This window comes from Echinops telfairi, unplaced genomic scaffold (assembly GCF_000313985.2).
Source record: "Echinops telfairi isolate 266 unplaced genomic scaffold, ASM31398v2 ScPeMD7_2291;HRSCAF=2852, whole genome shotgun sequence".
NCBI lineage: Eukaryota > Metazoa > Chordata > Mammalia > Afrosoricida > Tenrecidae > Echinops > Echinops telfairi.
The window spans coordinates 15,125,480-15,151,393 of record NW_022106189.1 but is presented as its reverse complement, the minus strand read 5'-3'; positions in this window follow the sequence as shown (position 1 = coordinate 15,151,393).

Sequence of the window (25,914 nt, the reverse complement as noted above, 5' to 3'; positions counted from 1 at the left end):
AATTACTTTAATTTCACTCATACAGTTCTCAAGAACTCTCTTTGAATGAAGGGCACTTACCATACTCTTACTGCTCGCCTGGAACAGACACAGCTAATCAGAATGTGTAGAATGAAATAAAAGAGTAATTATTGGAGGCTGTGATGTGTTATAACAGATGTACCCAACAAGGCTGCAGCAAGTCATTTCTTGGAAGAGAAAGAATTTATTAAGTCAGTTTCACTACCGATCTTACAGGCACAAGTGGAAACATTTAGCAAGAGAGAGGAAGGATAAAAATCCAAAGTTTTTGAAGCATGGAATTAAAAAGGAAAAGGAAATATGCCAACTCTTTTCTTTATCCTGGGGATTAATTCTCATCCAATATATCTCTCGGTACGCCAGTTGGTGCTGAGTTTTGTTTAGAAGTGCTTCCCCTTAGGAAATGGACCCATCTTGGTTCAAGTGACTAAATCAAAGGTCAGTGGGGCCAGGACAGAGGCCACTGACCTAGCCCCAGCCATAAGTTACTAGGGTAGGTTTCTGGGAACCAAGTTACCAGTCTAATCCTTTCTTTAAGGGAAGCGTGGAGAAAGTCGGGCCCACAGGTCATAAGGACCCACTACATCATCAATATCAACTAACATCACACGCTTCACCAAAGAAAAGCAGATCCAATATACACAGTAGGAGTTAATTTAATGTTTGACCAGTATGGTCAATGAATGAGATGATAAATATCTAGAGGGCCTTTGGTTCCCAACCCTTGTTTTAAGTCGACGGTGGGCGAGGCAGAAAATCAAAGGTGAGGACAAATGAAAGTCTGTTACTGGCTGTGGTTGGTTGGGTTCTCTTCTCCAGAGAAGCCAAACCAGTGACCCTTGCATGTGTTGTGTACAGAAAGAGATGGACATCAAGAAAGGGCTTATACAGGGGTAAGTCCAGTCTGGTTCGAGTCACACGTCTCCTAATGTGTGGAAGCTGATGAAAGGGAAGAAGGTTGATGAAGCTGAGAAGGGATTGGGGTAGGGGGCAGATGCTGGTCGATGCAAAGTCAAGATGAATTCAAAGTCGGCTGAATGGATCTACCATTAGTAGGCTGTTGATCTCTCCTGGGACTGGGCAGGCAGGTAGCAGAACAGGAGATTGAGGCGGGAGTTTCAGCTTCAGCAGAAAACAAAGGGCCAAAAAGGATTTGACTCAACTTGAGTCTCTCTTTCTTATACAAAAGGCCACACACCCAATGAGGTGTCAGCAGGCTGAGACCCACTTGATAGGTTGGGCTCTACCCCTACCCTTGCCCAGGAGTGTCTAGTTGACACAGTCCCTAACTATCACCCTGGCAGTGGCCTGCACTTGTGACACCATAGCATCTTGTTTCCCTGGGGAACTGAAGCTCCTGCAATTCATTTGTAAGTTATGCAAACCTCTCAGGAATTGTTTTCCTTAAGCACTACATGTTTGTAGTGGTTAAATTTTATAGCAACTTGTACCTAAATGAAAGTGTAGGGGTGGGACCCACCTATCAATCAGATCACAGTCTGGTGATGCCTTTTGGGGAGTGTGGCCTTTTAATAAAAGACACACTAGTAACCTTGCTTGCTCTCTCCTGCCCTTTGCCTTCCTGTTTGCTTGGGTTTTGCACCTGCTTCCATCCAGCGGTGGCCCATCTGGCATGCTACCATATTCACGCTGACCTTGGGTCCACATGACTCTGTACTCACTGACCTGTAATCCCAGCTTCACTTTCCTGTCTCGTCCACCATCAGGTGCGTGAGCCCGAGTCTCTGGCTAGCATAGGATCCAAGGGATTGAGTTGGATTGGGCTATGCCACTTTCTGGATATGGCATTCTTCTTGCAATACGTACTTTCTTATACATACATGAGTGTCACTGATTTGGTTTCCCTTTGAAAACCCAGCCTAACACAACACTTAAAGGATCCACATACTTACAGTTCATTAGCTAAATCAGACTTAGTTCATTATCAATTTATGTCTTTAGGTTTTGGTAGGAGTGGATCAAACACATGGTTTCTGTCTTTGTAAGGTTTTTATAGATTAAGACAAAAAAGCCCATGTCTTTCCATATTTGAGGACCATTACAATTGTCATTCACCAGTTTCTAAATAACAACATCTATTCACAAATGCATGGAGTGGTAGAATTTACAATTATTTTGTAGAGGACCTAAAACTGGACCTGGTTTTGGAGAAAATCCTGAACTTAGAACAATTTTCTGTGACTAACATGTTTGCTTTGGAGAAGGTGCTGTATTTTCTAGCAAATAGCACGTCCATGTAAATAGCAGGTGTACAAATATAATGAGTGGAAATGGCAAAATTGCTTTTTAAAAATTTGACATACTGTGCCCTGGCAAGCCTTGAGTATATTTCCTTATTTTTCCAGAGGTGAATTGTGGCCTCATTTGCCCATGTTCAATAGCACGGAGATGTTACTTTTGATCATATTTGCATAATAAATATGTAAGCCATGTTGAGAATTCCTGGATTGAGTTTAGTAGTCCCTTGGTAATCTGAAAATAAACAATTACAACTGTGCATTTGCTCAGGCACAGTTTGAGGGTGGACCTGAGAGGGGTGGAGCTTCTTGTAGCCCATCTGCACACAGATGTGTGATGCTGGACACAGACTGAGGAGGGGGCAGGACTTATGGGTGCAGGTGTGCACTGACCAAGCCCCGAAAGGCATCTTGAGGTCCAGTTGGGCTGCTCTGATCAAGGCTCCTACAACCCTCCTTCAGCCCACACTGATTCATGCAGCCCACACTGAACTCCTGCAGAGTTCTAGTGAGTGAGCGGACCAAATGGCCCGAGTGTGGAGTGTGGTGGTTGGCCAACTGAAAATGGCTCACCTATCTGGCTTCTCCAACCTAAGGTGCTCACACCCACAGCACCCCAGAAATGGGGCCAGCTGCCCTACCGAGGGTTCTTTCTGCCTTGGAAGTGCCTTGTGGGACTGGCGGAATACCCTGCCTGGAGAGGGGTGGCTTTAGAAACTCAAGGTAGGATGGTGTGTCTGCTGCTGGGCACAAACCTCAGTTTCCACAATCATCAAGACAAGAAGAAAAAGAATGGAAGAAAGGAGGGAAGGGAGTGGGGGAGGAGGGATACATGTTATCAGCATGTAAAAAAACTGGTATTGCAGGCTCATGCAAATAACAAGCAAGAGCAAAAAGCAAAAACAAAAGAAGAAACTACACAGGAATATAACAAAATCAAAATTTAATTATTTTTAAAAATAATGCACATATTTTAAAAGCTTGAAGAGAAAAAAATGTTATTTTAAATACTTGAATAGTCCCCATGCCTGTAGAATTAAGTTAGTTTGCTGAATATATAATATATTTTACATATATATATATAGATAGATAGATAGATAGATAGATAGATAGATAAAACACATAAGGGGACTATGCAGTATGCAAAAAGATAAAGTATGTGATATTTGTATAAAAATATGGTACCGGTTACCTGTGATCCACATGGTCAGCAGTTTGAAACCATTCACAGCTCTTTGAGAGAAAGACTGGGCTTTCTAATCCTGTCAACAGTTACTGTTTCAGAACCCCAGGGAGGGGCACTAGGAGTCCCCTTTGACTGGATGGCAGTAAGTTTCTGCAAAGGATGGCATTTTTTATGCCACTGGAGCCTCTTTTCATTTGTGTTTCAATGCGTGTGAATATTTATCATAAATTGTGCAGGGCCACATTTTAATTTACTTTCTCTCAACTTTTTTGTGTGCCTACCATCAATCCAGATTCACATTAGATAAAATTGACAAAAAACAATTTTTCTCATGTTGTCCTATGTCTCCAACTATGCATTAGGCTCTTTGAGGGTAATATTTTTTACTGGGTGTGAGCAGTTAGGTGCTCAGCTGGTAAATGAAGGGTCAATGGTTTGACCCCTCCCGAGGTTCCATAAGAGAAAACTTGGGGCTTCTCTGAGTCAGAATGAATGAAATGGCATCCATCAAGAACAGCATTCTTATTTGCCTGTGCCTCTTATCAGAGTGTTTAGGATTGTGTCTTGTCCAAAGAATCAACAAATCTCCTGTCTAAAGGCACTGGGATAGAATGACTTTTACTAAGTCAAAGGGTATGCAAATCCCCGGTGTGGACAATGAGCAAATGTGTTCATTTTTCCTTTCTCTTTAATATTGAACTGGGGCTTTGAGTGTTGCTACAGGCACTAAACTGAGTCAAGATACAACAGGATACATGAGGAAAAATAGTCTTTAATCGGAAGAACTGGATTCAAAACTCCACAGGCCAAGTACCAAGTTGAGATGTAGACGCCCTTAATCACTCAGGTTGCCGGTGTCCTCCTACAAAAGGTGGGTTTGACAATAGTACTTGTCCTGGCTCCACACATGGATTTGGTGAGGATCAAAAGAAATAGTGTATGAAAAACATAAAGAGAATGTCTGGCCCTGTATAAATAAATAGAAATTGTTGTTTATGATAATGAAATGGGGAGAACGGAGCATACATTTAAACCAGCATAAACCAGTTTCATCAAGTCCAGACAGTTTGGCAGCTTAAATAAATCTCATAGCTTTATAAAGTTTCTACTGTTTACTCAAAAATCATAGCATTTTCCAGATAAACAAACACAGCCCTCTTTAATTTGGCCTGCCTTGTGGAATGAAGGGTGCAGCTGGATAGCAAATGGGATGGTGGATTGCTGAGAGGAGGTCAGAGTAATCGTACTTTTCATCAGGCCGGGTGAGCTTGCTGGAGCAAAACAGAGGGCTCCTGTAGTTTTCCTGTGCTCGAACAGATCCAGGATCTGCTACCAGAACTCCGCCTGCTCGAAACTGAGCCCTGACTAAAGCTGGGACACTATGAAGAATAGTTGGTACTGCCAGAACCACTGGATGATTTTTGCCTTTCTACTAACCTTACTCAGTAAAAATACCTTTACTTCTCTCAAGGAACTATCCTTCCAGTCTAGGTCTTGACTGGTTCGCTTCAAGGAAAGGTCTTGTGACCCGATCCTGATCTGTAGAATGTCAGATTACCCTGGACTAGCCTTTGGTTCAAGCATGGACGCCTACCCTAAGCCCAATCACTCTGACCCAAAGAGGCTCGGTTCTCGAACCTGTGCTTTAGCTGGTAGAGAAGAGAAGCTATCTCGGTGAAGCATGAGGGTGGAATTCAGGAAGGAGTAGGTGACGATGGAACCCGAGGAACCCAATTCAGGTCACTGAACTGTCGTGGGAAGATGGTTGCCATGTTAAATGTTTTGTTCCGTGGGTATTCACCACTATAAATTCTAGAAAGTAAAGCTTTCTTCCTCTTGACAGTCAAAGAATGTAAGGTTGACACTCCGGTAGCCATCTTGCTTACACAAGAGAAGAGTCCACCAATGTTGAGGGAAGCCAAGTTGAAGGAAAAAGAGAGTGTATGGAGAGTTGGTGGGTGAAAACAAGCCTACAGGTTCATAGGCAGCTTATTCTGTAGACCAGAAGAAACATTGCCTACTCCTGTGCCATGTTCATACCGTTATTCTGATGGAGCGCTGTGTTGGAGCGCTGTGCCAGTCTATCTCATGGAAGGTCTCCCTCTTTTTTGGTGACCCTCTGCCAAGCACATGCCATTCGCCAGTGCATGTCCCCTACTGATGTGTCCAAAGTCAGCAAGACAAAAATTCACCATTCTTGCTTCTAAGGAGTATCCTGGCTATACACTCAAATGAAATACACTGCCACTGTGTAGATTCTGGCTAACTGCAGGTCAGCAGTTCAAAACTCGTAGCTGCTCTGAGGGAGAAAGACAAAGTTTTTCTACTCTCCTACACAGTTTTAGTCTCGGAAACTCAGAGAGGGCAGGTCTACCCTGTCCTGTAGGGTCATTATGAGAATCTTCTGGCTATACTTCTAAACTGATTTGTTTGTTGTCTGGATGTCCATGATATGTTCACTATTAGTCTTCTATTCTTCGCATAATTCAAGTGCATCGGTTCTTCTTCAATCTTCCTTTTTGATTTCCCGGATTTCACATACGTATCAGGTGATTGAAAAGATCATTCTTTCTAATTAGAAACCACAGTTAGATAGTGTTTTCTATTTGTCTTCCAGATTGTTTAATGTTGAATTCTGACTACCCAGTAGGTTGACATACCCCTGCGGGCAATATCCATGTTATATCTCTCACCTGATGTACAGAGTGGCTTAGAGAGAACAGGCTCAGAATATATCTGTGCCAGAATTATTGTTCAACTCCCACTGCAAAGGGCAGTGCCTGCTCACAATGGCTTGTGTAGCCATTTAATTTGCTCAGTCCCCGTTAGCTAACATGGACTTTTTTTTTACCACCACTAACAGGCATAATAATGGAGCTCTATCTGAATTTTTTATGGAATTCTCAAGTTGTGGGTAGGGGGACTTCTGTATAACCAAGAACAAGTCTCATTTCATTCTGCCCTTGCCATCTTGTCAAGACTCCATCACGCCCTTTGTTTTATGAAATGGGACATGTTGTGTGCGTAAGAGCAGTGGATGACGGAAGACAAAGACTCCTGGACATCTTCTCATGCTGGCCTTCTTGCCATCCCTTGCCATCTCTAGGGGCCGTGGCTATATTTTCTCACTTCTTCTCTATGGCCCTCAAGAGGTCCTTCCATCTGACAAGAGGCTGTGACTTCTGGTCCCATTCCATCACCAACACTTTCCTTCTTTGTGTCCATTTCCCTCTGTACCAGAATAGCTTCCTCTTCCTCAGACAAAAAGCAATAGCTTTCATCCATAGCTGATAATTCTCCCCTAATAGCAACCAAGTCCAATGTCCACCTCAACTTAGGCACTCTGTTATCTTACTGACAATTCTTAAATACCCTTTAGTGATGACCTTATAAATGGTTGTTACGTACATGTCCTTTTCCAAATTTTATCCTATTGCTAAGTCAAGTCACTTAGGTTGTGAACAGTGCCCGTGATCCCATAATTTGTAAAAGACAGGGTCAGGCTTGGAGAACATGTCTTTTACATACTTCCTTTCTTTTTCATGATATCAACTGTTGGACCTGCAGGTCAAGACCAAGCCCATATCCGCAATGCCTGGTTTGTTTTCCCTTTTAGGTTTCTGTGGGAAATAAAGCCATCTCTTACCCTGGTCCGTTTAGATGTGGTGGTCAGATAGACTGGAAAGTCAAGCAATCAATTCTAGATGCATGAACAGGGACCGTGGTATCTCTTTCAGTGTCAGCTAACCCCGTGGGCTCCCAGGGAGCTCCAAATGAAGGTTTCCGTGGTTGCGTTAAGGGCGATTGGTATTCTCAACCTTGACAACAGAATTCTTCCTTCACTAGAGGACTTGTGATTATTATGAATGATAAAGTAGTTCAGTGCTTTATTATTCTTACTTTTAAAAAATCTGAAGCAAATGTTTCTCTCTGTACCATAATTGATCATTTTAATTTCCTTGCTTTTGCTATAATAAAAATTGACGTTAAAGGATGCCTGAGGCAGTGTAATGAGAAAATGAAATTAGTTTTTCAGTTGACTGATCAAAAGCAGTTTATATGTGATAATAAACAGTTTATTTTACTCTTTTGCTTATGACATAATTAATGGTAAAATTTTTATCCTGAAATTCATATTGTCTGCTGAAGTCTCTCCTTCCAAGTTTCAGGAGAATGATATTTTTACAATTCCCCAGATTGGATAAAAAAATAAATAAATAAACTGTACCATTCCTTGCTGAAGAGAGTTCACAATCTTTGTTCAACCCTTCAGGATTTAAGGCCAGTGCTGGACCAATCAGGTCAAGGAAATGCTTGAGTACTCTATTTCTTTCTCAGGGGATGAAAATATTCTTTTTATTGAAACTAGAGCCAGCCTTGCCAGGGGTGAATCTGTTTGGAAGTCTCTTCGTAGAAATTGGCAAGCGCATGTTTGTTGTTAGACTGAAAGGGAACAGGTTTAAGAACAAATTCCTGACTAGTTGTGGCCTAGCAAACTGAATATGAAGTTCTCTGATTTATCTATTTTTTAATTAAATAATCATTTTATTAGGGGCTCATACAACTTATCACAATCCATACATATGTCATTTGTGTCCTGCACATTAGTACATATGTTGACTTCATCATTCTCACAACACCTGCTTTCCACTTGAGCCCTTGGTGTCTGCTCATTTTTCCCCCTCCGTCCCCACTCCCCTCTCCCCCCGAACCCTTGATAATTTATAAATTATTATTATTTTATCATACCTTACCCCATCCAACATCTCCCTCACCCACTTCTCCACTGTCCGTCCCCCAGGGAGGAGGCCACATGTAGACCTTGTCATCTGTTCCCCCTTTCTCCCTTTCCTTCCCTCCACCCTCCTGCCATCGCCACTCTCTCCACTGGTCCTGGGGGGTTCATCGTCCTGGGTTCACTGTATTTCCAGTTCTTATCTGTGCCAGTGCACATCCTCCAGTCCAGCCGGATATGTAAGGCAGAATTGGGATCATGGTAGTGGGGTGGAGGAAGCATTTAAGAGCTAGAGGAAAATTGCATATTTCATCATTACTACACTGCACTCTGATTTGCTTCTCTCCACCCCGCAGCCCTTCTGCAGGGGGATGTCCAATTTCCCCCGGATGGGCGCTGGGTCCCCACTCTGCACTCCCCCTCATTCACAATGTTATGATTTATTTTTTTTGGACAAAGACTGTTTTTCAACAACACAAAAGGACTTCTTCAGATGGATTACAAAGAAATCACGCTGACTACATCTGTTAGAAGAGAAGGAGCCGGGGAAGCTCAGCGGTTAGCAGTTGGGCCGCTAGCTGCAAGGTCAGTCATTCAAAACCACCAAGCTCTTCTTGGGAGAAAGACAGGGCTTTCTACTCCCAGTAAAGAGCTATACTCTTGGAAAGTCACAACACAATGGGGCACTTCCACCATCAACTATAGAGTCTCAGATTTGGTACAGACATGATGGCAGTGAGTTTATTTATTTATTTTCCTGTTGTGGTGGTTGGTGTTGTTGTTTGTTGCAGATGATGGACAAACTCAATATTAGCAGCTAAATTGAGGCCAGGGGACAATTGTGGAGCAGACCATCAATTGCTCATATGTAAGTTTAGGTTAGAGATGAAGAAAATTAAAACAAGTCAACATGAACAATCTTGAATATATCCCATCTGAATTTCAAGAGTATCTCAAAAATGGAGTTGATGCTTTGAATACTAATGACAGAAGACCTGATGCACATGAGATGACATGAACACCATACACTAAGGAAGCAAAGAGCATTAAAAAGACAGGAAAGGAAGAAAAGATGAAAGTGGATGTCAGAAAAGACTTTGAAACTGCTCTTCATCGTAAAGTAGCTAAGCAAAAAGAAGAAGCGATGAAGTCAATGAATCGAACAGAAAATTTCAAAGGGCAGCTCCTGAAGACAAAGTATAATATTAAAATGAAGTGTGCAAAAACTTATGGTTAGAAAACAAAAAATAAAGAACATATATTGTATATTTTAAACTGAAAGAACTTAAGAAAAAATTCAAGCCTCAAGAACCAAAGCTACTGAAGGAAGATGTCCTCGCTGCCTTGAAGGTATTGTCCAAAAACAAGGCTTCAGGAATTCATGGAAACCCATTGAAATGTTTCAACACGCTGATAAAGCCCTGGAAGTACTCATTAATCTATGCCAGAAATGTGGAAGTTATCTACAAGGGCAACTGACAGGAAGAGATCCATATTTATACCCATTCCAAAGAAGGGTGACCCATCAGAATGTGCAAATTATGAAATAATATTACTAATGTCACATCCATCTTTTGTTGAAGGTCATTTAACAATATTTGCAGCAGTACATTGACAGGAAGCTTCCAGAAAATCAGGCAGGAGTCAGAAGAGGACATACAATAAGAATATCATTGCTGATATCAGACCCATCTTGGATGGAAGGTAGAGGGTGCCAGAAAGATGTGTGTATTTTATTGACAATGCAAAGGTATTCAACTGTGTGGACCATAAAAGAACAAAAAACAAAACAAAGTATGGATAGCATTGAGAAGAATGATAATTTCAAAACACTTCAATATACTCACGTGGAACCTGTACATGGATCAAGAGGTAGTTGTGCTAACAGAACAAAGGAATATTGTATGCATTTTTAAAAACAATTTTATTAACACTTCATCCACATGTCATACAATTCAATCATATCAAGAATAGGTGTACAGTTATCACCACATTCAATTATAGAACATTGTCTTATTCCTTGTACTCATTGTTATTCATGTAATCTTTTTTTCCTAATTGTGGTAAAAATATACACAACAAAATATTCTCCAATTCCACAAGTTCTACCTTGAAAGTGCAGTGCCATTGATTATACCCTTCGTGCTGTAAAACCATTATTGAAATCCTTTTCCAAATTTTTCTATCATCATCAACATAAATGTAATGCCTCCTAAGCAACAACTGTTTCTCCTTCACCCATGTAGTGTTCACATATCATATACTTCCATAGTTGAATAGCTTTTTTAAAAAGCTGTATATACATCATCCCAATCAGTTCTCGTGCCCCCTCCTCCCTCCTGCATTGATTGTTTGCTCCCAAATCCACTCACCCACCGTCCGTACCTCAACCCCAGCTTCACATCTCTGATAAGCCATTGCATTAATTATTTTCTCTAAGCATCCACTCCAGTGCTTCACAATTTGGGAAATCAAACAGAAACAAAAATAAAACCAATGGCAAAAAGAAAATATTAATAATATAAAGATAAAAATTCAAATAAAGCAGAAAAAAGAAAGATCACCAACAATAATCACAAGGCCAGAGAAGAAATCTCTGTCATGGAACTAGCGAGAAACACTTGAGTCAAGAGCAAATTCAGGTTTGGTCAAGAGGGAGGTCAACTGATGAAGTACCATAACAAACTACAGTTCACTCCACCATAATCAAGTTTACAATAATCTCTGTCTGATAGTAAAGTCGATCGAGTCCCTTGCCTGTGGCTAGCGGGGATCTCCCAGAGGCTTAGTCTGACTAGATACTCTGTAGCTGGATTTGGGCTCCCACTGTCCTCCATAGCCTTCTACAAACTGGGTGTTCACAATTTAAGCTCTGATACTTTTTCTTTGTCATAGTTGTATTTTGCTATTGCCATCTTTAGATCACACAGGCTGGTGTGCTTCCTTGTGCAGACTTAGTTGATGCCTCACTTAGATGGCTGCTTGTTTGAATACAAGCCTTTAAGACCCCAGACACTTTTCCAATTGATAGCTGGGCACCATCTGCTTTCTTCACCACACTTTGCTGCAGCATCTTTATCTTCAGTGATCATTTCATAAAGGTGAGTATCAAGCAGGGCCATGTTACAAGAACTAACTGTTCTTGAATTGAGGCTAGAGTTATGTGGGAGCCCAAGATCCATCAGCTTGTCTACAGGTTATGAATGACTCTGGTTTACTTTGGTAGTTGTCTTACAACTCAAACAAAACCCCACAATAACAACAATAAAACAAAAACAAAGGGCAGAAAAACAAAAATTAAAAAATCAAAGGAACCCAAAAGAAAAACATTGTCAATCACCCCCATTGGGTATAATGAAATTGCATTAATAGCATCAATAATTTTTCCATACTGTTGGCATGAGTAGTTTATCTGAGTTTAGTTCAATTGAGTGCTGCAATCCATGAATTGGTGCTTTGTACAGATTGATTTCATAGTTGATGGAGCACTGTTTACACTGAGCATGGGGATTTGTACTAGGGGAACTTTTCCTGTATCAATTCTTACAAGTACAGATCCTTCCTAACTGATTAGAACCTGCCATTCTAATGCACGGGAACATTAAGGTACTAACTAAGTATATGATGGTTCTAGATCCTCTTTCATTGGCTACCCACTAAGCCAGGGGTCCCACTCAAGGTCCAATGACTGCCATTTCCACAGTTTTGGGGTGACCATCCTTTGCTTCCTCTCCCATCAGAATATTTTAGTCTTTGTGGTAGGGCCCATTTAGTTCAGTCCGGGTTCTATGTTGAGTCCTTCTGGTGTGGCCCTTGGGGGATGCTCTGTTGCTTGTATAAGCGTATAAGGTCATCGTGGTGCTTAATCCATGGAGTGGTTCACTGAGGGTTGGGTAGAAAAATTTTTGTAGTGCCTACCCAGGACTGCATGGTTCAAAATCAAGAAAGGTGTGTGTCAAGGTTATATCCTCTCTCATCATACATCTTCAATCTGTATGCTGAGAAAATAATCAGAACATCTGGACTATACAAAGAAGAATGCAGCATCAGCTCTGGAAGAAAGGTTTTTAACAACCTGCAATGTGCAGATGACACGCCTTGCTTTCTGAAAGGGAGGATGACTTGAAGCACTTGCTGATGAAGACCAATAATATCAGATTTCAGTATAGATTAGAACTCCATGTTTTAATTTCTAAAGAAACCCCAAATCTTCACCACTGGATGGTGACACCATTATAAGTATAGAAAAGATTGAAGATGTCAAGAATTTTGTCTTGCTTGGATCCACAATTAATGCTTTGGAAGTAGCAGTCAAAAGATCAAAGGACCCATTCAATCGGGCACCTCTGTAGCACAAGACCTCTTTAAAGTGTTGAAAAGCAGGGATGTTACTTTGGGGACTAAGATCTGCCTGGCCAAAGTCATGAGATTTTCAATGGCCTCAATTGCATTGGAAAGTTGGACATTGAATAAGGAAGATGGAGAAGAATTGATTCATTTGAATTATTGTTCTCGAAAGAATATTAGAAGTACTGTGGACTGCCAAAAGCACAAACCAATCTGTCTCAGACAAAGTGCAGTCAGAATGCTCATGAGAAGCATGGATGGGGAGATTGGTCTCATGTTTTGGACATGCTATCAAGAGAGACCAGTGTCTGGATAGGGACATGAACCTTGGTAATGTAGAAAGGCCGTTTAAAAAGAGGCAGACCTTTGGCCAGATAGATTGACACAGTGGGACTAAACAGGAACAAGTGTGAGGATGGTGCAGGACAGAGCTGTGTTTCTTTCTGTTGCACACAGGATCACTATGAGTCAGCACCGACTGGATGGCACCTAACCGCAATGACAAGGCACACTCAGGTATATGGCTTTATAAGCATTGATTGTTCTGCAGGTTTCTTGATGGGGGTGCACAGATAAGCTCAGGATGGAGAGAACTCGTTCCCAATATTGTATGCCCAATCTTTAGTCAGTATTTTGGGGAGGAAAAAATCTGACGAAATGTAAAATTAGCCTATTTCATCTGAGTTTCTCATGCAATTTGTGTTAATATTTGTCTTCTTTTTTTAAGTGACTGAATCATTAAGTTTTCAATCACATAACCACTGACTATGCAAGATATAAACCAAAAGCAATTAAATGATAGCTAAGGAACTAAGGCTGACTTGATGAAACGTGTGTGCTATTAAGATGATAAACACAGCCTGGCCCAGCCATTGAGTAAAATATTATGTCTGGCCAAGAGGCTCTTTTCTAAAAGATAGCGAATGTCCCGGGTGCTGGCAGATAGCAGGGCACCTGTGAGGGTGTTTGAGAGGCACCTTCCGAATGTCCTCCCACCCGCCTGCTGTGAAGTTACAACCACTGGAGGCGCACCTTTAGCTCTCCAACATTATGTCTCTTGGAAATACTGATTATGACTTGGCTGCTTAGGGAAAGAGGAAGGAGCACAGGAATGGGGCTTTCTGTTTTCTTTTCACTCAGTGGTAGTCCATTCCCTTCCATGGCTCCTTTGCTCCCTTAGTGCTTGCACTCGCCAGTTCGCATTATTAACCCTTCCCTTATTACTCAGCAGTAAGAAGTTGACCTCGGGCTCCACTCAGAGCTAGAATCCATGTCAGAAAGCCCATCAGAAGGAGTTTAATAGAGGGAGACACTGTTGACTGCCACAAGAACAGACATTACACTCAGTAAAGACGAGGGTCACTGGAAAAGAGGAAGGCCCTCCAGGAGATGGGCTGCCATATTGGCCGCACCAATGGGCTCAAGCATAATAACAGCCAGGATGACAGAGGACTGGGTAATGGTTTGTTCTGTTGTACATACGGGCCCATCAAGTCCATTCAGACTCATGGCAACCCTAACAATACATCTCTGAAAGCAGGAATCCAGTAGCACTGCACATTTTCTGCCTTTGATGGCGTACAGTCTTAACAATTTTCTATCCTCATTTCATACAACATATTTGAACTTTTGTTCTCTGATATGTTTCCACCTTACACATATTCTGGCTTTCACGGCTTTTACCGGATACTCACTCCTCACTTGACAAGGTTAAGTTTTTCAGAGCAGGTTGTTATGCAAAAATGAAGGATGATAGCATCGGATTACCAAATGGAAGATGGCCATATGATTGCATAACTGCCAAATGACATAATTACATAACTGCAAGAGTACATTGTTACTTAACAGTTGAACCGCTGAAGATGATGGCCCAGCCTAATTCACACAAAACTAACCTTCACAGTCTGAGTTAATTTCATCTCATAAGTTGGCATTCACTACTGTTGTTAATATACATAAGAGTTAGATTTTTTTTTTACTGCTGTTGTGCTACAAAATTGTAGCTAATGAGATAGTCAATCAATGAGTAGTAGGTGTAGTTGTGATGGGGTTGGAAGAGCTATACAACCAAACAGGGGAGATGAGACAATCCAGAGAGCAATAGCAACTGGACACTGCTACCACTTCTAGCAGGTGACCTTTCCCAAACCCCAGAGCCAGGGCTCCCTAGGAAGTTGGAGCCTTGGAAGAACCTGCCCAGCTGACTGGTGGAGACGCAAGAGGGCCTATGGTGGGATCTGGAATCACAGGGTCATGCAGTCTCACCCTCAGGACATGTGATTGTCAGGTGCTGTGGAGTAGGAGCCGACTTACAGCGAGCCTATGTGTCACAGAATGAAGCACTGCACCTCCTACACGATCCTTGCGATTGTTTATGCTTGAGCTGATTTTTGTGATGACTACATCAATCCATTTCATTGATGGTCTTTCTCTTTTTAACTGACCCTATAACTTTCCACACATGATGTCCTTTCCCGGGGAGTGGATTCCCCTCATAACAGATCCAAAACATATGAGACAGAGTCTCTTCATCCTTTCTTCTATAAGAATCATCTGTCTGTATTTCTAATAAATTATCCTGGAAGCCCACGCCCTTGGTGCCTTCAATATTCTTAGCCAATACCACAATTAAAATGCATCAATTCTCCTTTGGTCTTCCTTATTATTGTCCAACTTTCACATGCATATGAGACAACTGAAAAAACCTGATATAGGGCAGATAATCCCCTTAGGACCAATAATGAGAGTAGTGATACCAGGAAGCTGGGGGGATGGGGGAAAAAAGGTGGAACCAATCACAATGACCGACATACAACCTGCCCGCCCCCGCCCCCCAGGGTGATGAACAACAGAAAAGTGGGTGAAGGGAGACAGCAGATGATGTAAAATATGAAAATAATTGTGCATGAACGGAGATAGCAGTCAGTGTAAAACATGAAAAAAATAATAACATAAATTTTCAAGGGATCATTGGGATGGGGGAATGAACTGCTACCAAGGGCTCAAGTAAAAGGAAAATGTTTTGAAAATTATGGCAACATATATAAAAATGTGCTTGACACAGTGGATGTATAAATGGATGTGATAAGAGCTGTTAGACCCCCTAATTAAATTATTAAAAATAAATTAATAAAACCATATAATAGTAATAATTCATAATTTATCAAGGGTTCATGAGGGCGGGAGGGTGGAGGAGGGAGGGAAAAAATGAGGAACTGATACCAAAGACTCAAGTAGAAAGAAAATATTTTGAAAATGATGATGTCAACTTATGTACAAAAGTGCTTCACACAATGGATAGATGGATGGATCATGATAAGAGCTGTAAGAGCTCCCAATTAAATGATTAAAAAAAAGAAGAAGAAAAGAAAAAACCTGATATATTACATGATAGTTAGGTCAGCCTCACTTTTTCTCTTTTAAGTGACATCAGCACTTTAAAGAGGTCTTACCACCACTTCTCTATCAGTGCGCCATATTATGGCAGCGTGGCTGGAACTGAGATGCTAGAAGTTAGGCCACTGATATTTCAACTACTACCAGGGAAGGGGCACACAAGGTAAACAGGTTTATAGACTGTTCTGTCATCCACAATACTTTTGATTATTCAAGCAATTGAGTTCAATAATTCATTGCAATGGCCACACAGAACTCAGAGACATTATTCATGATTAAAGGGCTTATGAATGAGGTTAACAGGTTGCAAAACAGATTGCAATGCTCATGATACAGTTGTTCACTCAGGACATGTTATGTGTTGCAAAGTTCTTTCAAGGCTGCTGATTAATGCCCCAAAGGGCATGCCACTTCAATGTAAACCTCAAGCCTTGAGCTCAAGCTCCAGGTGTCAGCGAATCTAAGTCTCCTAGTTAAGTGCCCAGAGGTACCCACACTCCAACATGCCTCAGTCTGAAGGCACTCAGCTCCACCCCTATGGGTCAGGAAGCCCAATTCCCCCCAATTAAGTGTCCAGAGGCACCTCTCCCCAGAAGGCAGCTTCGTGCCCCAGAGGACCCAGCTCTTCTGGCTCTGTGGGCTGAGAGGTCCACCATTCTGTCTCATGCTCTGATTCTTCATTCTGCTGGTGCTCCCTCTGATGTCACAGATTCACTGCACAGGGACCTTGAGATCCAGCAGGTGCACTCCACTCCTGGCTCTTGCTAAGAGTGTGGCCCCCCTCCTGTTTCTCAGAGGGCTGATTTCATACCCAGAAGGCTGGAAATCCAATGAATCCTGTTAACAATTACAAGTGAATCCTCTCTGTGTCTTCCCTCATCTTCTTACGAAGACCCATGCAAGCGAAGTCATTTGGTTGGACAGACTCAAATTGAGAAGAAACAGCTGGAGACACCCCCCCCCCCCAAATATAGGTCACCAAATCATAGATGTAGAATAAAAAACAAAACCAGATGTCTTTGAGTAGTTTCTGACTCATGGTGATTTCTTGTATGACAGAGTAGAATTGTACAACATAGGGTTTTCAACGGTTGATATGTCAAAAGCAGATTTACATCTAGGTCTTTTCAGAAGCATACTGAGTGGACCGGAGCCTCCCACATTTTGGTTAATAGCCAACAGTGTTAACTATTTGCATTACTAAGGACTCTAAAATATAGGTTGTTGTTGCTAGTCTCTATTGAGTCAATCACTACTCCTGAGGACCCATGTGAAAACATAGGTGGGCAGTAAATACCTCTTCTTTCTTTTCTAGCCCTGCAGTGTGTACCAGGGCCTTCACTGGGTGGGACTTGGCAGGATCCAGTGTAGCCCCCATCACGGAGGTTAGGCTTAGGAACAACTCTAGCTTACCCCTTAGTGTTAAATAAATTTGCCTTCACTTTGAAATGATTTAACCAAACCTTACTTGCAACAAATTCTTCATCAAAATCACCTCCATTTGCTGTTTGTGTAGCTTTCAAATCATTGAAAAGACGGAATCTTTTCTTACACTAATCAAAATAGAACATATCTACTGGCATTAATCCATTATAACTCCTAGCAACCCTATCGGACAGAGTAGACTGCCCCTTTGGATTTCCAAAGCTGCAAGTTGTTACCTCATGGTCCTACTTAGAATCAGTGGTGAGTTTGAACTGCCATGCTTTCCAACACGCATCCCAGGTGTCACCTGTAAAGTAAGGCTAAGAAGGACCACTTATTCCAACGTACCTACACATTTTTAAAAGACACAGTTATAAATGACTCTTCTGTGTAATGGAGATAAATGGTCTATAGTCAGTGACTCCTTGGGGAAGGATTACAGCTTTCAGGGGAAAGACACAAGCAGCCTCAAGACTAAAAAGAAACTGAGTTGGTGTACCCATTGGGAGGGCAGTGTTGGATTACCTAACAAGCAAGGGAAGCACATCATTTTAAGAAAACATATGAAATTGTTCATGATAGATTAGTAAATAAGCACAGGTAAGCCTGTGCTTACCTTGATTATTGGGTAATGTGTCTCTGAGGTGGGGTTGAAGAGTCAGGATGAGGCCCTCACCCACAATACTATGGAAGTTCTTATTTCTAGATAGGAATTACTTCTTGAGCTTCAGATGTGTGTGTCCACTGTCTACTGGACTTGTCTCCCTAGTTCTTCCTCAAGCACGAGCAAATCAACATGTCCAAGATGCACTCATAATTTAACATCATCATTTCTTAATTCGTATATTTATTCTCCTCCACCTGTTGATCCTGAATCTATTACCTTGTGCCTTGTCTCTTTTGCTATTTAAAAAAAAGAAACAATACTCTTGCTGTGTCTCTGCTTTTTAGTTCATTCATTTTGCTCTTTAGTTCTATTTTGCTTCCTTTCCATTATTTTTCTTCATTTAAAAATTGTATAGTCTTAGGAGCCCCAGGGGCAGTTCTACTCCTTCTTATGGAGTTGCTATGAGTCTGAATCAACTCAGTGAGTTTGGTTTTTGATTGAAGTTTTTCATGTGACTTGGCATGTCTTCATTTTTGTGTCTACCTTTATGTATACGCGAAAGGAAAATTTTTTCTATTATTGTGGTGTAAATTTTAGTATTTATCCTTTAATATCTCCCTTGTGCTTAAAGTATTCAGGTCTTTCATTTCCTTAGTGACCAGTGTAAGTAGTGTCGCAATGTCTTCTATGTTTGTTGTGCTTCTGTCTACGTCTCCTTGCATCTGGAAAACCGAAAATTTACAAATAAACTGTTCAAACCCTCCGAGAGGCACTTTGGAAATAAGGCCTGGCAGTCTGCTTCTGAAATACCACCATCGTAGGATGCAGTTCTACCTTGACCTCGTGGAGCTGTCATGAGTCACAATCACCTTGACAACCACATATAATAGCAACAAATATGCACACACACGAGAAGGCTACAGTACGTTCATGAAAAATTCAATAATCTTTTCTTTCCATTTTTGCACAACCCCCTCATGATAGATTTGTGCAAAAATGGAAAGATGTGTGTATATATATATAGGCACACATTATGTTTGTATGTATGTATGTACAAAAGATATATGCAAATATACACACATTGGATTTTTCTGCATAGAACTTGCTCACCTAAATAACTCACATAAACATATATTGGACATAGTGCACACAAGAACCCAACATACAGGGGATTATGAGGTTTGTAAAAAAAGGGTAGCACACACATTATTTGTGTAAAAATATAGTATGTACCAAACAGCCAAATTCATCCACTGCCACCGAGTTGTTTCCAACTCACAGCAACCCTGTGAGAAAGAGTGGAACTGCCGCGTGGGTTTCTGAGCTAACTCTTTATGGGAATAGAAAACTCAGGCTTTCTCTGGCGACAATATACATATATTTGAATACAAAGCAAGTTGACTCTGGGGTATTCATTTAACTTCTTAATGAGAACATTCAAAAAGTGCTATCCCTAACATAAGTTTTTAAACTTTAGAGATGTTCAGAAGTACCCAATTGCATTAACATATTTATATATTCCATTGCCCTCAAGCTGCCCCTGATTCATAGCAATCCTGTAAGATAGCGTAGAACAGCTCATTTGTGTTTCCAAGACTGAAAATCTTTATGGAAGTAGACAGGGTATTTCTTGCTCCCAGGGAGTGGTTCCATTGAAAATCATATCACATACAATAACTATTTAGAAATAGTTATATTCATTCATATTCATATTCATACTTTTATTTAAGTTTTGTTCTAAACTCCAACATTTTATTATGATTAGAAAAATGTGTGCAAATATCTACAATAATGTTTAGGCCATCATACTTATTCTAAATTATTTGATATACAACACTTTTCATCCTTCCCTAAAAAATTAGTATTTGCATCAAATGCAGATATTTTGTTGTTCTTCCTCCTCAATTCAGCTGTACATGTTAAAAAAACTTTTATTTTACACTTATGAGTATCATCACCTTATATCTCTACTACCTAAAATTCACTTTGCATAGAGGACTTCAAAAAGTTCATGGGGACATTACATTATCTTTCAGTTCCCCTTTTCCATGAAAATTTTGAAGCTCCCCCACCTAAGTTTACACATAGAGTTCATATTTTTATAAATAGATTATTCAATCTGCAGCTAGGCAAATAATGCAAGAACCTCTGAAGAAGAACACAGCATCAGAACCGGAGGAGGGTTTATTAACAATTCTTGCTGCAAATGAGGAGGTCTTGAAGACCTTGCTATTGCAGATCAAAAATTGCAACTTTTAATCTATATGGATTACAACTCAGGGTAGAGAAATAAAAAAGTCCTCACAACTGCACCAATAGGTAACATCATAATAAATGGAGAAAAGATTGACGTTGTCTAGAATTTTACTTGGCTCAGTTCCACAATCAATGCTCATGGAAGCAGCAGTCAAGAAAACAAATGATGCATTGCATTAGGCAAATCTGCTGCACCAAAGCTCTTGAAAGTGTTGAAGAGCCAGCATGTCACTTGGAGGACTAAGCTGCACCTGACTCAAACCACGATATTTTCAAACACCTCATACACATGTGAAAGTTGGACATTGGATAAGGAAGACCAAGGAACTTGATGCATTTTGAAAGCATATTGAAAGTACCACGGACAACCAATAGAACAAAGTTCAAGATGATTTTTAGAAGCAAGAATGGTAAGATATGTTTCATGTACTTTGGCCATGTTATGAGGAGAGAATAATCCCTGGAAAAAGAACCCCGTGCTCGGTAAAGTAGGAGGGGAATGAAAAAGGGGGTGGGGGGCATTTGATGAGACATTTCCTCAGTGGCTGGAACAATAGACTCAAGAATATCAGTTGTGAGGGTGGTAAAGGACTGGGCAGTGTCCATAGGGTTGCCATAAGTCAGGACTGACTAGATGGCACCTAAAAATAATTTTCTGTGTATTTGCATTACACTTGTTGAGATAGTTCAGATTTATTGTGCCAACCTGGTTGATAAACACATGTGGGGTTAATTGAAGAGCGAAGAAAGAAATGACTCGGTGAGCCTCGCCTTTCTAGTTCTCAGGTCTCTTGCTCTCTGATGGTCGGACCAGGGTGCAGCTGCCTTAACCAGTTCCCTGCTTCACCTGGCAAGGCTCACTTCCTGCAAGACATCACTGAGGAGAAGCTACATGAACCTACCCTGCTGGAGCAGCCATGTGGAGATCCCTGCCAGCACTGAGATGATTACACGTTCACTGCTTCAGCTTTCCTCCTGCAGTTGGTGTCAAGATGTGTGTTTTGTGAGATTGAGGAGGACTTTGTAGATTGGTATCAGAGATATGGGCTAATGTTGGACTTATGGGTTTGGAAAGCACTGGGTTGGGATGCTTTCTTAATGTACACTTACCCTTTATATAAAACTCTCTCATATACATATGAGTTTCTGTGGATTTGTTTCTTTAATGTACCCAGAATAACACACTTGCATAATGCTATTGTTAGATACATCTGAGTTTATTTCTAGCTTGGTTTATTCCACTATGATTTTTAAGTGTAGTCATGTTGCTTTGCTATGCTACTGCAGCTCATTGTTTCTGACTGGTGCATAGTAGTCCATAGTCATTTACCGTACTTTCTCTTCCGTGTACCAAATGATGGGCACCAGGATATCTAACTTCTTGCTACCATGAAAAAAAAATGTGATGGACACTTTCGAAGCTGTATTGTTTCTTGAAATGCTATCCCCAGCAGCAAGTAACCATTCCCAAAATATTATTTATGATCTCAACTTTACCACTTTAAAAATGATACTTGTTCTGCTTGGACCAGAGTTCCTTTAGGATCTCTCTCCTGGGAATTTAATAGGAAATAATCTTGCTTTCATGTATCAAAGAAAGAGTGACGAACTCGCAACACAAGCACCAAGGAGACTACTTGCCTAACATGTCTCTTCCAAGGAAGCTTAATGATGTTTCCTTTGTTAGACAAGATATCTGCCTTCTTCTGCCCTGGAGAGTGAACAGAAGGAAGAAATGAGCCTCCTTCATCTCCTCCTAGAGATGCAAGCCTATACCAAACAATAATGCATATACTTTCAAATTCACCCAGAGCACATTGAATTCAGGTATTTTACTCCCTTGGGGAAATTAATGGATCTTTAATAAATATCTCAACAGTGAAACTTCTACCTGGACTCATTCAAGAGTGTCTCATCTTTGATAAGAACTTCCAACTGAGCAGCATGACTACACTTAATGCCAATCTCAATTTTACTTAGGAGCTCTTCAAAATATGTTTTAGTAAAATAAGTCTTTTCATTTAGAAGGGATTTTATTTCTTTCTTTCATGCCATTAATACATGGATATTCTGTTGACGTTGATAAGGATAACTCTATTCTGTCGATGACTGCACAAAGCCTTACAGACCAGGAGATGGCCAAATGTTCTCTAGTGAGTCAATAGTAGGTCAAGAATGGAATCTAGAGGTTTTAAGGGTAAAGGAATGGTAAAAGGATTGATAGGAGAGTGAGAGAAGAGCAGTAAAACTGGAGTAGATCTGGGTGTATGTGCATGCATGTGCATACATACATGCATCCCCATCATTTGACTTAATATTTTATAAGAGTGGGAGAGAAATCATAGACATACAGAAAAATGCCTGTTTAAATTGTTTAAACTGCTTCTGTTCAAAGAGCTTCCATTTCAATCCTCTTGAAATCCTCTGATGGAAATGTTAGCCCTTGACATCATTGCAATATCAAGTCTAGGTTGAGAATCACTAGAGATCAAAGGGAGACACTGACTATTAGGACTGACCTTCCTGTTTGTCAAGGGTGAAGAAAATGATCTTGTTGCAGATCACATTGCACTCTGGGAATTGACTAGTATGTGCCATACATCTGTTTTCTGTTCCCCCAACAAATATATGTAATACTTTTCAGTAGCTAATGCATTTTCCACATGCCTGGCTCTGGACTGAATTGTGGGGATGCCTTCAATGGCTGTCACAGCCAGATCCTCACCATGGAGCATTGACCACTGTTATTGGATGAATCAAGGAGGTACTGAGTACACAAATCTGAGGGACAAAGATTCAGAGCAATCCAGTTTGTCAAGCCTCACCTTCCACTCCCCCACAAGTATATTTTCTTATTCTCCTTAATTTCTTGGAATTTTGGGTTATGAAGAATGAGCATTCTAGAAATGAGAACAGATTAAAAAAAACTTTTTAATATTTTGGTCCTTCAGATTTAGTGGACTGACAACATCTGTCATGAAAAGCACCAAAGGAAAGGATGCTGTAGGAAAGAAACAACGAGCTATGTGGCACAGGAGAGTCCCGGTGGCTTTGCCAAGGAGAGGCCTGCAGAGGCATAGAGATTCACCCAAGCAGGGCTCTGGGGTAGTTTCCAGAGGGAAGACCAGGCTTCAGAGGGTGAGGTTGTATGGTTCACAAAGGAGACTGGATCAAGGCATTGTACAGATTTCATAGGTTTCTGGTGGCATGAAAATGGGGAACAACAAATTTCAGAAGGCCAATAGGGACAGTGGACAGGAGGTCACCACAGAACACCAGGTCATCAGCTGAAGTCTTTCTCTGTCCTTCCCCACTGCCTTCGGATTTTGATACCCAGCCCACAGTAACACAGAATGTTTTCCTATCAACCTCATTCCCTAGAATCCTAAAGGAAATAGTGTTGATTAATGAAAAAATAAAGAATTGTAATAGTGATTGTATTATGAATTTTATGACTGAGATTCATGCCTGTGATGATGTTACATCACATTATTGCTCTTGATCATAGTGTAGCTACAACAAATGGAAGAAATAATGAAGTAAAAGAGCTGAGCAGAAATTTGCAAAGGGCAGCTCAAAAAGACAAAGCAAAGATTATAATGAAATGTGCCCAGATCTGGAGTTAGAAAAGGAAAGAGGAAGGCCATGCTCAGCAGATATGAAGTTGAAAGAACTGAAGAAAAAATCCAAGGCTCAAATTGCAATCTTAAATTCTATGGGTAAAATATTGAATGATGCAGAAAACATCAAAAGAAGATGAAGGAATACAACATCACTACATTAAAAATAATTCATTGGCATTCATCCATTTCAAGAAATAGGTTCTGATCAAGAGTGGGTGCTACTGAAGGAAGAAGTTCAAGCTGCACTGAAGGCATGAGCTAAAAACAAGCTTCCAGGTACTGAAAAAATACCAACTGAAATATTTCAACTAGCTAATGGAGCAATGGGAGAATTCATTAGTTTATGCCAAGAAATTTGGGAGACAGTTACTTGGCCAACTGACTAGAATAAATCCATAATTTTACCTATTCCAAAGGAAAGTGAAGTTACAGGATGCAGAAATTATAGAAAAACATTTTTTTTAGTTTTATTTTCTTAAGTCATTTCATTGGGGGCTCATACAACTCTTATCACAATCCATCCATCCATCCATTGTGTGTCAAGCACACTTGTACATTTGTTGCCCTCATCATTATCAAAACATTTGCTTTCTACTTCAGCCCTTGGTATCAGCTCCTCATTTCCCCCCTTCCCTCCCCACTGCCCCCTCTCTCATGAACCCTTGATAATTTATAAATTATTATTATTTTGTCATATCTTACACTGTCCGACATCTCCCTTCCCTCACTTTTATGTTGCCCATCCCCCAAGGAGGAGGTTATATGAAGATCCTTGTAATTGGTTCCCCCTTTCTACCCCACCTTCCCTCCACCCTCCTAGTATCACCACTTGCACCACTGGTCCTGAAGGGATCATCCGTGCTGGATTGCCTGTGTTCCCAGTTCCTATCTGTACCAGTGTCCATCCTCTGGTCTATCCAGGTTTGTAAGGTAGAATTGGGATCATGATAGTGGGGGGGAGAAAGTAATTAAGAACTAGAGGAAAGTTGTATGTTTCATCACTGCTAAACTGCACCCTGACAGGCTCATCTCCTCCCCATGACCCTTCTGTAATGGGATGTCCAGTTTCCTACAGATGGGCTTTGGGTCCCCAATTTGCATTTCCCCTCATTGACAATGATATGATTTTTTGTTCTTTGATGGCTGATACCTGATCTCTTCGACACCTCATGATCACACAGGCTGGTGTGCTTCTTCCATGTGGGCTTTGTTGCTTCTGAGTTAGATGGCCACTTGTTTACTTTTAAGCCATTAAGACTCCAGACACTATGTCTTTTGATAGCCAGGCACCGTTAGCTTTCTTCACCACATTTGCTTATGCACCCGCTTTGCCCTCAGCGATCATGTCAGGAAGGTGAGCATCATGGAATGCCAATTTAATAGAACAGAGTGTTCTTGCATTGAGGGAGTACTTGAGTGTAGGCCCAATGTAATTCTGCTACCTTAATACTAAACCTATAAATATATGCACATAGATCTATTTCCCCATCATTATCAATAAATATATTTACATATGTAAATGCCTGTATTTAGACCTCTATAAATGCCCTTTGCCTCCTAGTTCTTTCCTCTATTTTCTTTTACTTTCCTCTTGTCCCACTATCATGCTCAGCCTAAATTTGGGTTTCAGTAATTCCTCTTGGTTACATTGCCCTTGATCAATCCCTATCAAGCCTCTTACACCGTCCTTGCCACTGATTTTGGATCACTTGTTGTTCCCTTGTCCCTGGGTTGGTTAACACTACTTCCTTTCCCCTACCTCCCCCTCTCCCATGTCTCCCTGGAACCATTGGTCCCATTGTTTTCTCCTCCAGATTGTTCATCCAGCCTATCTTATCTAGATTGTATTAGTCTGGGTACTTTGGAGAAACAAATCCACAGTAACTCATGTATAAGAGAAAGTTTTATGTAAAGAAAATGTGCATCATGAAAACATCCCAACCTAATGCTGCCCAAGCCCACAAGTCCAACATTAACCCATTTACCCAACACCAGTCCACAAAGTCTTCTACCTCACAAAACAGAGGCAATGATGCCGACTGCAGGAGGAAAGCTGAGTC